A 15,007-nucleotide genomic window follows, 5' to 3' on the forward strand; every position below is an offset into this window, starting at 1 on the left:
CAACATCGGTTTTTATGCAAATAAGTACCAGTAACGATATTACAGAGGCACCAGATGATTTTCGAAGTTAGATTTCAGAAAGAAATTAATTCAGGGAAAAAGTACATATTAAGGTGCTAAACAGAGATGAACTGCGCAGTGGAACATCAATACGCGTGCACAGCGAAGTATCAGGATATAGAAATAGAGCTGTTCCTGAAACACGTTGTTCTCGTGTTTAGACAGAGAAATATGGAGAAGCAGGGGACAGGGGTTCTTTGACATTTCATAAAACATGATTTACAACAGGCCAATTGCGTCACTTCCGCTACAGCACATCAGGAACAGAGTGACGGTCCAAGGAGAGACGCTTTGGAAAGAACGCAGCATTATGAACAGCATCAGTAACTGAGCTTTCGGGCGTGCAGTGGCTTCAGATTAGAGCGGCGCAAATATCTGAGTGCCGGGGAATGCGGATTGATGTAAATCAGGGAGGATTCTGGCAGTAATTGTCGAACCCCTTTCTATGTGCATGAGAATAAAATTCTGCGTCAATTCAGCCACCGGACGTTAGGAACATCCGGGGAGACGCTTTCGAAAGAAAGCAACATTCTGAAACCAGCATCAATAACTGAGATTTTGGCCGTACAGTGGTTTGGAATTACAGCTGTTTCTATATCTGAGTGCCGAGGAAAGGGGATTAATGGTATATCAGGGAGCCTTCGGGCACTAACTGTCGAACCCCTTTGTATGTGCATGAGAATGAAATAGTTAATTGTGTGCAGCGCTCTCCTCTTCGACGACAGGTATACTATGGATTCTATGAAAGCGAAGATAAGGTGCCTCCACCCAGAAGGTCATCTGTCCATATTCCTCCACTGACACTGCCTACATGACAAGTTCCTCCAGCATCGTGCAGGTTCCTCATAGATTCTTTTACAGGAGTTTCTCAGCTTGTTCAAGGCCAAGTCAGGAGCCGCCGAATTCAAAAGTTAATTCCAAGTAGCTTTGTGCAATAAAATGTTGTTTTGCCCATTCTTTGCTTAATTCACTGACTAGAGTTGCACAAAAATGCGGTAATTATTTCTGGCTACAGCAGACTATGAGAGAAATGGTTAGTGTCCCATACTGATGCCACGCCACACCCAGACTGATGGAAGTACCCTTACCCCGCTGGGGAACATCCCGCAGTTGTATTCGGTAACCGAGTCACAAAGCACAGAATCATGTAGAAGTCTGGCTCTGAAACAGGCTGCTCTGCTCATCCGCCAGTGCGGAACTGATCCTCTCCCTAGTCCCGTGGACATTGCACCTGGACCATGCCGTCCATTCATGTCGGATCCAATTTCCTCTTCAATGTTGAAATCGGTCCTGCATCCGCCATTTCCGTTGGAAGCCCGTTCCACACTCTCGCTGCCTCAAGAAGATGTCCCGCCGCATATTGCCCGGATATATTTCACCTTTCACCGGTCGCTCACTACTCTCGTCAAACCTCAGTGAAATACGCCTGCTTATGTTTACGCTATCCATACACTTCATAAACTGGAACTTCTCTTCCAAAACGTTCCCTCTTCCTCCAACGCTTGAGGGAACCCGAACCTGTTCCTAAACGACTTAATCTTTAGCTCTAACTCCGGCCCTCCAGTCCCGGCATCATCCATCTAACTTCTCTATGTGCATTGATGTCGTCCATGCGAGTACGTGTCTAGAACAGACATTCAATACTCGATATAGGACATTGCCAACGCCTTATACAACTTCAACACAGCATCACAGCTCCTGTACACATTACTTTGATGTTTGAAATCAAATGTGTCAGCAGTTCTCTTTACGACCCGATCTGCCTGTGAAGTCACTTTCAGGGAATTATGAATCGGTCTTCCCAGGTCTCTCTGTTATACCACACTACTCAATGCCCTACTTTTTACTGCGTAAGACCTACCACGGTTTGTCTCTCCACCCCCCCCCCAAACTGATACACCACACATTTACCTGTATTCAAGACCATTAGCTGCTCTTGCTGTTTACTGCTCATCCAATATTTGTATCATTTTCAAATCTGCAGATTCAGTTTATCATCTCATGTGTCAGATCACTGATACATATGACACACAACAATGGACCCAGTGCAACACCTGCGGTACACCAGTAACTACAGGACCAGTTAGAGAGGCCACCATCTCCCACCACTCTCTGGATTCTGCGTCGAAGACAGGGGTTCCCATTGTTTTTATTGCATGGAGTTCTTTCACCATCGTGCCGGTCGCTCATAGATTCAGTCACCGGAGTTTCTGAGCTTTCTCAAGGCCAGATCAAGAGTCGCCAAATTCAGAGGTTAATTCCAAGTTGCTTTTTTGAATATAATATGTTGTTTTGCCAAATCATCCCTTAAGACTGACTAGAATTGCACAAAAATGCGGTAATTATTTCTACCTACAGCAGACTATGAGAGAAATGGTCAGTGGTCCCATATTGATGCCTCGCCACACCCGGCCTGACGGGAGTACCCTTACCCCACTGGGGAACATCCCGCAGTGGCATTTGGTCACAGAGTCATCGAGCAGTACGGCACTGAAACAGGCTCTTCTGCTCATCCTCCAGCGCCGAACTGATCCTCTCCCTAGTCCCGTGGACATTGCACCTGGACCATGCCGTCCATAACTCTCCCGTTCATGTCGGATTCGATTTCCTCTGAATATTGAAATCGGTCCCGCATCCGCCATTTGCTTTGGAGGCCCGTTCCACACTCTCGCTGCCGCAAGAAGATGTCCCGCCGCATATTGCCCTGATATATTTCACCGTTCACCCGTAGCTCACCACTCTAGTCAAACCTCAGTGGAAAATGCCTGCTTGTATTTACGCTATCTATACCCTTCATAAATTGGAACATCTCTTAAAAACCTTACCTCTCACTCCGACGCTTGGAGGAATACGAACCTCTTCCTGACCTACTCAAACTTTCCCTCCAACTCCCCTCCTCATGTCCCCGCATCATCCTTCTAATTTTTCTATGCACTCCGTCAAGATTATTGATATCGTTCATGTAGGTTGGTGACCAGAACACATACAATACCCGATATTAGGCATTACCAACGTCTTATACAGCTTCCGCATAGCATCACAACCCCTGAACTCGCTGCTTCGATGTCTGAAGGCCGATGTGCCTATAGTTCTCTTTACAACCCTATCTGCCTGCGACGCCACCTTCGAGGGATTGTGGATTAGTCTTCCCAGGTCTCTCTTTTATACTGCAGTACTCAATGCCCTCCCTTTTACAGTGTAAGCCGTCCTCCCAAAGTGATACACCACACACTTACCTGTATTCAAGACCATCAGCCACTCTCGCTGTCTACCACTCATCCAATTTTGCGATCATTCTCAAATCTGCAGTGTGAATTTATCAGACTGTCGGTCAGATTGTTGATCTATATAACACACAACAATGGACCCAGAGCAGCACCTGCGGTACACCAGTAACTACAGGCCTCCAGTTAGAGAGGCCACTACCTACTACCACACTCTGGATTCTGTCTCTAGGACAGGGTTTCCAATATTTTTATTGCATGGAGCCCTACGATTAACAGAGGGGTCATTGGATACAAGAAAGGGAACCCCTGTTGTAAGCCAATGTTGCATCAAATTTACTACCGCTTCCACAGTGCCAAAAGACTGAACACTCCGGACCAACCTCTCAGGCCGGAATTGACAAAGGCTTTTTCTAAAATCTAGGCGGACATACACCACCGCCATTCCTTCATCAGCTTTCCTGGTCAGCTCCGCGAAAAACCTTGTAAGATTGGTGAGGCATGACTTAACACGCAGAGACCTATTGAGACCCGGTCTAACCAAATATTTACATCTTTGATCTCGTTGAATATTTGCTAATAATGTACCCACTTCTGACGCCGCGTTCAAGGACTTAGTCCCAGAAACTTTCTTAAGTAACAGAATTCATTTGCAACCATCCAGTTCTCAGACACCTGACCCGTGACAGACCTCTGCAGACGCAAATGCGGTGGAACCAACACGCCGGCAGATTGTGAGAATGTAAGTATGTTGAAATTTGATTTTGAGTTTTACAATAATGAACCGTAAGACGAGGGAAAGCGCACCAATCATCATAGAGGGATCAGATGTAGAAAGAGTGAGCAGCTTTAAGTTCCTGGGTGCCAAGATATTTGAGGATCAAACCTGGTCCCAGCATATTGATGTAGTCATTAAAAAGGCAAGACAGCGGCTGTAGTTTATTAGGAGTTTGCAGCGATTTGGCATGACAGGCTGCATCACTGTCTGGTGTGGAGGGGCTTCTGCACAGGACCGTAAGAAGCTGCAGAAGGTTGTAAATCTAGTCAGCTCCATCTTGTGTACTAGCCTACAAAGTATCCAGGACATCTTTAGGGAGCGGTGTCTCAGAAAGGCAGCGTCCATTATTAAAGACCTCCAGCACCCAGGACATGCCCTTTTCTCACTGTTGCCTTCAGGGAGGAGATACAGAAGCCTGAAGGCGCACACTCAGCGATTCAGGAACAGCTTCTTCCCCTCTGCCATCAGATTCCTAAATGGACTTTGAAAGCTTTGGACACTACCTCACCTTTTAATATACAACATTTCTGTTCTGTTTTTTAACAAATTTTTGATGATCCTTTCACTTGTTTATTTATTATGTTTAAATTTATTTATTATTTTTATTATTATCTCTGCTAGATTATGTATTGCATTGAACTGCTGCTGTTAAGTTAACAGATTTCACGTCACATGCCGGTGATAATAAACCTAATTCTGATTTTGGTTTGCTAATCTGGGCTTGGACTGCGCTATAAATCTCCGCATTGAGTGCAGTATTGATCCGGTGGCATGGCGGCCCGGTATGGGAACACCAATGCCACAGAACGGAAACACCTGCACAAGGTAGTGGATGCGTCCCATCCCATCACAGGAAAAGCCCCACACACCCGACAGGTGAAAACACAGGAAACTAGCGATACATCTACAGCGTGTGACGTCACAAGGAAGCGGAAGGCATAATCAGGAGCGCCCACCTTCCAGGTGATTCTCTTCTACCCCGGCTTCCATCGGAAAGAGACACAAGACCAGGTTTAGGAACAGTTCGTCTCTCCGACCATCAGGCACCTGAAACAACACGGATTACTTCACTCACCGCAAAACTGAACAGATTCCACAACCAAGGACACACTTTCAATGGCTCTGAAAGTCATGTTCTCGTAATATTGATGTGATGTATTCATCTATCAAGTTATCAATTTTTCTGTCTGTCTAACTCTCTATTTACCTATCTATCTATTATCTATCTATCTATCTATCTATCTATCTATCTATCTATCTATCTATCTATCTATCTATCTATCTATCTATCTATCTATCTATCTATCTATCAATCTATCTTTTATTCATTCATTCACTCATTAATTTACTTACTTACTTACGGTTTTGCATTATTATTGACTCCCTCCGTTGGCCAGTGTGAACCATGGATGATGCGACCGGGATGTCTCCCTGATACACAAGCCGATATGCAAAGCCATTGCAACAGGACACGCAGAGCACGTTGTTGCCCCGTAGCTGTTGCTCCGAACTTTGCCTCGTAGTTTGCCACCGAAGCTTTCCCCAGGACTGGGTTTCGCCGTAGGTTCGAGAACAGAATTTTCCATCTACGTGATGAGTGCCAACCCCCGCTGACAAGCCCCATCCGTCCGAAGCCATGGTGAGCCGCCTTGGCTCCTCATCCTGTCAATAGAAATGGTTCCGCCGGGCTTAGTAGTTAATCCTCATGTGTACGTCAGGAGCTGGAATTGTTCAGACGGGGTAGACAACCCAGAGGTTGTTTGAGAAACACGCCATTGAGACAATTTTTGTGTAGATGGAGTTAATCAGCATTACCAACCCCGTCTATCACAAGCATAATGAAGCTTTTCATTCTGATTTCTATTTTAATTCTTTTTCAGCTCAAGGTGGTCAAACTTGCGGTATTTGCATCGCAGTGGGCACTTATTTTCTTAATTGCGGGGAGTTTTAGGAGTATTCTAGAATTGTTTATTATTATGGCAGTATGGAGATTTGCATAAATATTGCTGTGAAGGTCTAATTGCTTAAAAATAATGCATAGAGTCTTTAGGATGAGACCAGTGGTGAGTATTACTATTGGACAATGTATACCAGACAATGTCTGTTCGGGATGGTCTAAGCTGATCTGGCGGTGGATTGGAACCGGGGTGATCGTGCTGAGGATGAGGGAGTTGTTTCAGAAACAGAGCCAGTGTATAGTCAGACTCTGAGTGAAGAGAGGCTCACAATGGGACAAAAATGCCGTCACCAGGATGCTGCAATGTTAAAGGCGGACAAAATTGAAAAGGGTGAATGCAGAACTCAAGGTGTTGTACTTGGAAACGCACAGTATATGGAATAATGTAGATGAACTTGTAGCAGAGTTACAAATCGGCGGTTAAGAAGTTGTGGGCATCACTGAATCGTGGCGGAAAGAAGATTTTAGCTGGGAGCTTAATGTCCAAGGATCCACATTGTATTTGAGGGACCAGCAGATATACAGAGGGGTTGGTGGGTTCTGTTGGTTAAACAAAATGAAATCAAATCATAAGAAATGGGTGACATAGGATCGAAAAGTGTTGAATCGTTGTGGGTAGAAGTAACAGACTGCAAAGGTAATAAAGACCCTAATGGGAGTTATGTACAGACCTCCAAACCAGAGTAAAGATGTGGTCTGCAAATGACAACGGGAGATAGAAAATCCATGCCAAACGGGCAATGTTCCGATCATCATGAGCGATTTCAATATACAGGTAGATTGGGAAAATAAGGTTGGTGCCAGATCGAAACAGGGGGAACTTCTGGAATTCCTTCGACATCCCTTTTCGACCAGCGCTGGTTGAGCCCACTGCGGGATCAGCTGTTCTCGATTCGGTGTTGTGCAATGAACTGAAGTTGATTGTAGAACTTAAGGTAAAGGAACGCTTCGGGATAAGTGATCATAACATGATAGAATTCACCCTGCAGTTTTGTCTTATGGTCTTATATCCCGATCATTTTCAACAGCATTTCAATTTTATCTTCTAAGTCAGCACATTGCCGGTGGTTTTCATTTTGATTTATGGAAGTTGTGTGTGCCTGGAATGGCTATAAGTTGTTGTCGCTTCTTTATCTGGACGGGCATCATGTATCGGCCCTGTCTGTAATGATGGACCGGTCTTAATATAACTGTAGGACTCCGAATCTCAAACTGGATCAGGTTCTCTCTGTAGTAACGTACGCTGCAATTAATGAGTTAGCATTTTAAAGCAAGAACTTGGTGAATGACGCTTGCCACCTGATTTCACCTGTATCAGTAATCAAACTGAGTTAATCTGCTGCAGGATCCTGTGCTGCGATTGATTGTTTCTGCTTTCTCGTGACATTGTCGTCTTGAATTTGTTGTTCTTTTCTTCTGTATTTTATATTGGTTCAGAGTTCAACACCTTGTGTTGCCCCGTTCCTGGGAAAAGGACTCCAACTCTGAGCCAAACCTTCGCCGTTTCCTTGTCGACATCGACTCTGTTCAGATCGTGGGGATGTCCTCCACAGAGGGTCACGTTCTTCCATTGGTTAACGCTTTCTTCCAAAGTGATAATTTTGTTATTTTTTTCTATTTTGTACTTTCATTGAAGTTTAATGTTGCGGGCTCCATATCAGAATTCCACATGCTCGCGTTGATTGCTAAATCCTGTCTTCCTTGATGAAAAGTTATCTTTCGAAGTTTCATCTGACTGGTGTGTAAACTTATTACGTCTGTTATTCCTCTTCCGCCTCTGTCCAAGGTACCTGTTCTAAGGTGTATGTAGTGTTTTCTAAAAATTTCATTTCAATTGTTATTTTTCTTTATCAGTTTTCCAGATCTGTTTCGAAAAACAAACATAATGTATTTGCAGCAAACCTGTGTGTTGCCTTTGTAATATTTTCACTGTTGAGCTCTTTCTGGCTCATTTTCTTAAGCCCTGAAATGATTTATTTCCATTTGGCACACCATGATCTAATTTGCTTGCGGTTCGCTATCCCAGGTTTCATTTGTTTCATCTGTTTCATTTCGATCCATCGGGAGTATCGGACCTTGCTGCTCTACTCTTCTTTGTGGTGGCGTGTTGGGGAGGCAGCATTAAGAAGAGGGACGCCTCACGTCTTAATAAGCTGGTAAGGAAGACGGGCTCTGTCGTGGGCAAAGTAATGGAGAGTTTAACATCGGTAGCTGAGCGAAGGGCGCTGAGTAGGCTACGGTCAATTATGGAAAACCCTGAACATCCTCTACATAGCACCATCCAGAGACAGAGAAGCAGTTTCAGCGACAGGTTACTATCGATGCAATGCTCCTCAGACAGGATGAAGAGGTCAATACTCCCCAATGCCATTAGGCTTTACAATTCAACCGCCAGGACTTAAGAACTTTTTTTAAAGCTATTATTAATGCTTTTTGAGATAGTGATTTAGATGTATATCATATTTTTACTGAGTTAAGTATTGTATGTAATTAGTTTTGCTACAACAAGTGTATGGGACATTGGAAAAAAGGTTGAATTTCCCCATGGGATGAATAAAGTATCTATCTATCTATCTATCTATCTATCTATCTATCTATCTATCTATCTATCTATCTATCTATCTATCTATCTATCTATCTATCTATCTATCTATCTATCTACTCGCTCTATTGCACCTTTCATTGTGTCTAATGTTCTGCGGTTGTCCAGTCCAAATTACATGTGTCTCTAGTGTGGGGCAGAATTAAATGATTTTCGGTAGTCAACATAACCACTTGAAAGCTTTCATATTCATTTGGGCTTGATTTAGAATTTCAGAATCTATTATCAGTTATCTTTTCATATTTTCACACCCTCACGGCACACTTTTTGCTCTTCTGTAAGTATATTGTGATTATCTAAGTGAGTGTCGAATAGCTGTGGGATGTATGATGCTACAATTTTATATCCTGTCTTTAAACAGGTAAATTATTGTCAATGGTATTACTGCTGCTGCACGTTTTGTTTTCCTTTTGCTCTCAGCTCCGGCTGCTAAAGACAGACAGACAGTCAGACTTTATTGATCCCGAGGGAAATTGCGTTCCGTTACAGCCGCACCAACCAAGAATAGTGTAGAAATATAGCAATATTAAACCACAAATAAATAAATAATAATAAGTTAATCATGCCCAGTGGAAATAAGTTCAGGACCAGCCTATTGGCTCAGGGTGTCTGACACTCTGAGGGAGGAGTTGTAAAGTTTGTTGGCCACAGGCAGGAATGACTTCCTATGACGCTCGGTGTTGCATATCGGTGGAATGAGTCTGTCTGAATGTACTCCTGTACTCCTGTGCCTAACCAGTACATTATGGAGTGGATGGGCATCATTGTCCAAGATGGCATGCAACTTGGACAGCAACCTCTTTTCAGACACCACCATCAGAGAGTCCAGTTCAACCCCCACAACATCACTGGCCTTACGAATGAGTTTGTTGATTCTGTTGGTGTCTGCTGCCCTCAGCCTGCTGCCCCAGCACACAACCGCAAACATGATAGCACTGGTCACCACATCAGACACTCCCTCCCATCCCATTACATCCCCTCTCTTCCCATCCCATGTTCCCCTCCCTCCACGTCCCATCACTTGCCCTCCCTCCCTGTCCCATCACTCGCATTCTCTTCCTGCCGTTTCACTCCTCCTCACACCGGCTTTATCTTCTCCATGTCGGCCTCCAGTTTGTGACAGGGACTTGCGCCCCTCGCATTTTCGTCCCCTATTGAGTCAGTGACTTCGCCACGCTCACCGTCTCATCAGTCCACTCCTCGTCCCATCACTCCTCTTCCTCTCAAACCCCTCACCCCTCCTCCCCAAAACCCACATGTATATGTGTATGTGTGTATATCTGAGATAGATATATTAGTTTATTCAATGACATAATCATTAGAATTAAAACATATGTACAATACCCAAGACGATAGAAAACACAAATTAAAATACTTTTATTACAATCAATAACACTCTCGATCCCGGGATTGTATCCATGGGCACCGCATGTTCCTTCGCCATAGATTCTGTGTGTGACAGTGGCTATTGTAAGTCAGTGTCTCACTCCATCCCTGGCGGCCACATTAACCAAGGATTCGCCCATTTTAAATCAGCGCGTCCCTCCTTCTCTTGTGCTCACTTCTTCCAAAGCCGTCACTCCCTCCCCAGCGGCCATTTCCAGTGAAGCGTCGGCCGTTTGAAGTCAACGTGATCTTCACTCCTTCTCTGCCGCTCACTTTAACCAAGGTGTCGCTCCCTCGGTCCCGTTTCAACCCGGCCGAACGGGGTCTCCTTCAGTCACCACATCTCTCCCTCCTTGGTCCCGTTTCAACCCGGCCGAACGGGGTCTCCTTCAGTCACCACATCTCTCCCTCCTTGGTCCCGTTTCAACCCGGCCGAACGGGGTCTCCTTCAGTCACCACATCTCTCCCTCCTTGGTCCCGTTTCAACCCGGCCGAACGGGGTCTCCTTCAGTCACCACGTCTCTCCCTCCTTGGTCCCGTTTCAACCCGGCCGAACGGGGTCTCCTTCAGTCACCACATCTCTCCCTCCTTGGGCCCATTTCAACCCGGCCGAGCGGGGTCTCCTTCAGACACCACATCTCTCCCTCCTTGGTCCCGTTTCAACCCGGCCGAGCGGAGTCTCCTTCAGTCACCACATCTCTCCCTTTTTTTTCCAACAAAATTAAGGATGGTGACGGCCGGTTTCAATCGGAGTATCACCTCCCTAAACTGTCCCGTCAGGCATTTTAAGCGAATCAGCGGCCATTTTATGTCAGAGCAATAGGTCATTTTACATTGACCCATTACCCCCTCTCTCTTCTCAATGTGCCACTGTCTCCATTTCGGCCATTTTACGTGGTGCGTATCTCCGTCTCTGTTGGCCATTTGAAGTCTGTCCACCACTCTCCCTGTCGGCCATTGTAACAAAGGAAGCAGGGTCTATTTCAGGTCGGGCCGTCACTCTCTCTGTCACCTCCTGGCGTCCATTTTCTCTCATCCCTCCCTTCCTTCCTGGAAACCATTTTCAAAGCGCACGTCACTCCTCCTTTTTGACAATGTTATACTCGCGCGTCACTCTCTCCCTGGGATTAATTTTACGTTCTGGTTTTAATCCAGAATCCTATATTTATTCAGCACATAACTCCTTCCCCCACCTGTGATAATTTTCAGTCAGTGCACAATTCCCACCCTGCCGGTCATTTTAACTCTGCCTGTCACTCCCACTCTCTTGTCAGTGTATCACTCCCTCACTGCCGGCCATGAGAAACAAGGTAACCACGGCCATCTTAATTCCGTCCATCGCCCCCTCCCTGGCGCCCACTGTCACTCAGCCCATCACTTTCTCCCCGGAGACCATTTTCAGTCAACCTTTCACTCCCTCCCTAGTGATCATTCTAAATCCTTCTGTCGCTCCCTCCCTATTCACCATTTTCAATCAGGAGCCCCTCGCAGGACAGACACTCTCGACCACCCTCCACTCGATTGCGCAGACTGTTTATCACAAATAATAAATATATCGCAAACAATAGAGACCGATCCGACATCCTCATCTCCGGATCCTGTGCGTCATCACTCCGAGTGTCGTGGAGAGAGGAGGATACAGACACCAGGAAACGTGTGCGGTAATATTCCCGGTGTCGATACAGAGACCCGGCACCGTGCGCGGTAAAAGTCTTGGTGTGGAGACAGAGATCGGGAATCGTGCCTGGCAAAATTCCCAGTTTGGGATTTGGAGACCGGGAACCGTGCCCTGGATATCTTCCAGTGGGCTATGTGGACACCGGGAACCGGGCTCGATGAATCTCCCGTAGTGGGGACACTGAAACCATTAAACCTCCCTCACCACACTGACCCCCAACCCTACCCCCGCTATTTTCAGGAAGACGTGCCGAATGTCCTTCAGTCCGATCGTATCCATCGTCTCCGCCAGGAGATGAGCATCATCAGTGTTTCAAAGTCGTCAACATCCACACGACCCTCGACTTCCGAGTAAATAATAAATCATCGGCGTTCTGGTCAAATTCCCTAAATGAAGCCCTGAGTTCTTTCAGACACGGAATTCGGGCGTGCCCGCCAATTTCCAGGTTGACAGACCAGTTGGAAATGAACTGGAAGGAGTCCCATTGGGAGTCAGCTGGTGGTAGTAAACGGGAAGGGATGTGGGAGTGAACTGGAAGGGCTGGGGTCCATTGGCAGGTCGGACGATGAGACCGAATGGGTAGGACTGCGTCCCGTTAGGAATACAGATTGGTGCAGTGAATGGGAAGGGGTGGTGTCTATTGGGAGTGCGGACGGTGGGAGTGAATGGGAAGGGGTGGGGTCTATTGGGAGTGCGGACGGTGGGAGAGAACGGGAAGGGGTGGGGTCTATTGGGAGTGCGGACGGTGGGAGTGAACGGGAAGGGGTGGGGTCTATTGGGAGTGCGGACGGTGGGAGTGAACGGGAAGGGGTGGGGTCTATTGGGAGTGCGGACGGTGGGAGAGAATGCGAAGGGGTGGGGTCTATTGGGAGTGCGGACGGTGGGAGTGAACGGAAAGGGGTGGGGTCTATTGGGAGTGCGGACGGTGGGAGTGAATGAGAAGGGGTTGTGTCTATTGGGAGTGCGGAGGGTGGGAGTGAACGGGAAGGGGTGGGTTCTATTGGGAGTGCGGACGGTGGGAGTGAATGGGAAGGGTTTGTGTCTATTGGGAGTGCGGACGGTGGGAGTGAATGGGAAGGGGTGGGGTTTATTGGGAGTGCGGACGGTGGGAGTGAATGGGAAGTGGTGGGTTCTATTGGGAGTGCGGACGGTGGGGCGAATGGGAAGGGGTGGGGTCTATTGGGAGTGCGGGCGGTGGGAGTGAACGGGAAGGGGTGGGGTCTATTGGGAATGCGGACGGTGGGAGTGAATGGGAAGTGGTGGTGTCTATTGGGAGTGCGGACGGTGGGAGTGAACGGGAAGGGGTGGGGTCCATTGGGAGTGCGGACGGTGGGAGTGAACGGGAAGGGGTGGGGTCTATTGGGAGTGCGAACGGTGTGAGTGAACGGGAAGGGGTGGGGTCTATTAGGAGTGCGGACGGTGGGAGTGAACGGGAAGGGGTGGGGTCCATTGGGAGTGCGGACGGTGGGAGTGAATGTGAAGGGGTGGGGTCTATTGGGAGTGCGGACGGTGGGAGTGAATGTGAAGGGGTGGGGTCTATTAGGAGTGCGGACGGTGGGAGTGAACGGGTAGGAGTGGTGTCTATTGGGAGTGCGGACGGTGGGAGTGAATGTGAAGGGGTGGGGTCTATTGGGAGTGCGGACGGTGGGAGTGAATGGGAAGTGGTGGTGTCTATTGGGAGTGCGGACGGTGGGAGTGAAGGGGTAGGAGTGGTGTCTATTGGGAGTGCGGACGGTGGGAGTGAATGGAAAGGAGGGTCCTATTGGAAGTGCGGACGGTGGGAGTGAAGGGGAAGGGGTGGGGTCTATTGGGAGTGCGGACGGTGGGAGTGAATGGGAAGGGGTGGTGTCTATTGGGATTGCGGACGGTGGGAGTGAACGGAAAGGGGTGGGGTCCATTGGGAGTGCGGACGGTGGGAGTGAACGGGAAGGGGTGGGGTCTATTGGGAGTGCGAACGGTGTGAGTGAACGGGAAGGGGTGGGGTCTATTAGGAGTGCGGACTGTGGGAGTGAACGGGAAGGGGTGGTGTCTATTGGGAGTGCGGACGGTGGGAGTGAATGTGAAGGGGTGGGGTCTATTGGGAGTGCGGACGGTGGGAGTGAACGGGAAGGGGTGGGGTCTATTGGGAGTGCGGATGGTGGGAGTGAACGGGTAGGAGTGGTGTGTATTGGGAGTCCGGACGGTGGGAGTGAATGGGAAGGAGGGTTCTATTGGAAGTGCGGACGGTGGGAGTGAAGGGGAAGGGGTGGTGTCTATTGGGAGTGCGGACGGTGGGAGTGAACGGGAAGGGGTGGGGTCCATTGGGGGTGCGGACGGTCGGAGTGAACGGGAATGGGTGGGGTCTATTGGGAGTGCGAAAGGTGGGAGTGAACGGGAAGGGGTGGGGTCTATTGGGAGTGCGGACGATGGGAGTGAATGTGAAGGGGTGGGGTCTATTGGGAGTGCGGACGGTGGGAGTGAACGGGAAGGGGTGGGGTCTATTGGGAGTGCGGACGATGGGAGTGAATGTGAAGGGGTGGTGTCTATTGGGAGTGCGGACGGTGGGAGTGAACGGGAGGGGGTGGGGTCTATTGGGAGTGCGGACGGTGGGGGTGAACGGGAAAGTGTGGGGTCTATTGGGAGTGCGGACAGTGTGAGTGAATGGGAAGGGGTTGGTTCTATTGGGAGTGCGGACGGTGGGAATGAATGGGAAGGGTTGGTGTCTATGGGAGTGCGGACGGTGGGACTGAACGGGAAGTGGTGGGGTCCATTGGGAGTGCGGACGGAGAGAGTGAACGGGAAAGGGTAGGGTCTATTGGGAGTGCGGACGTTGGGAGTGAACGGGAAGGGGTGGTCTCTATTGGGAGTGCGGACAGTGGGAGTGAACGGGAAGGGGTGGTGTCTATTGGGAGTGCGGACGTTGGGAGTGATCGGGAATGGTGGGGTCTATTGGGAGTGCGGACGGTGGGGGTGAAGGGGAAGGGGTGGGGTCTATTGGGAGTGCGGACGGTGGGGGTGAACGGGAAGGGGTGGGGTCTATTGGGAGTGCGGACGGTGGGGGTGAACGGGAAGGGGTGGGGTCTATTGGGAGTGCGGACGGTGGGAGTGAACGGGAAGGGGTGGGGTCTATTGGGAGTGCGGACGGTGGGAGTGAACGGGAAGGGGTGGGGTCTATTGGGAGTGCGGACGGTGGGAGTGAATGGGAAGGGGTGGTGTCTATTTCGAGTGCGGACGGTGGGAGTGTACTGGAAGAGCTGGGGTCTATTGGGAGTGCGGACGGTGGGAGTGAATGGGAAGGGGTGGGGTCTATTTCGAGTGCGGACGGTGGGAGTGAACGGTAAGG

Source organism: Hemitrygon akajei, unplaced genomic scaffold, assembly GCF_048418815.1.
Source record: "Hemitrygon akajei unplaced genomic scaffold, sHemAka1.3 Scf000048, whole genome shotgun sequence".
Classification (NCBI taxonomy): domain Eukaryota; kingdom Metazoa; phylum Chordata; class Chondrichthyes; order Myliobatiformes; family Dasyatidae; genus Hemitrygon; species Hemitrygon akajei.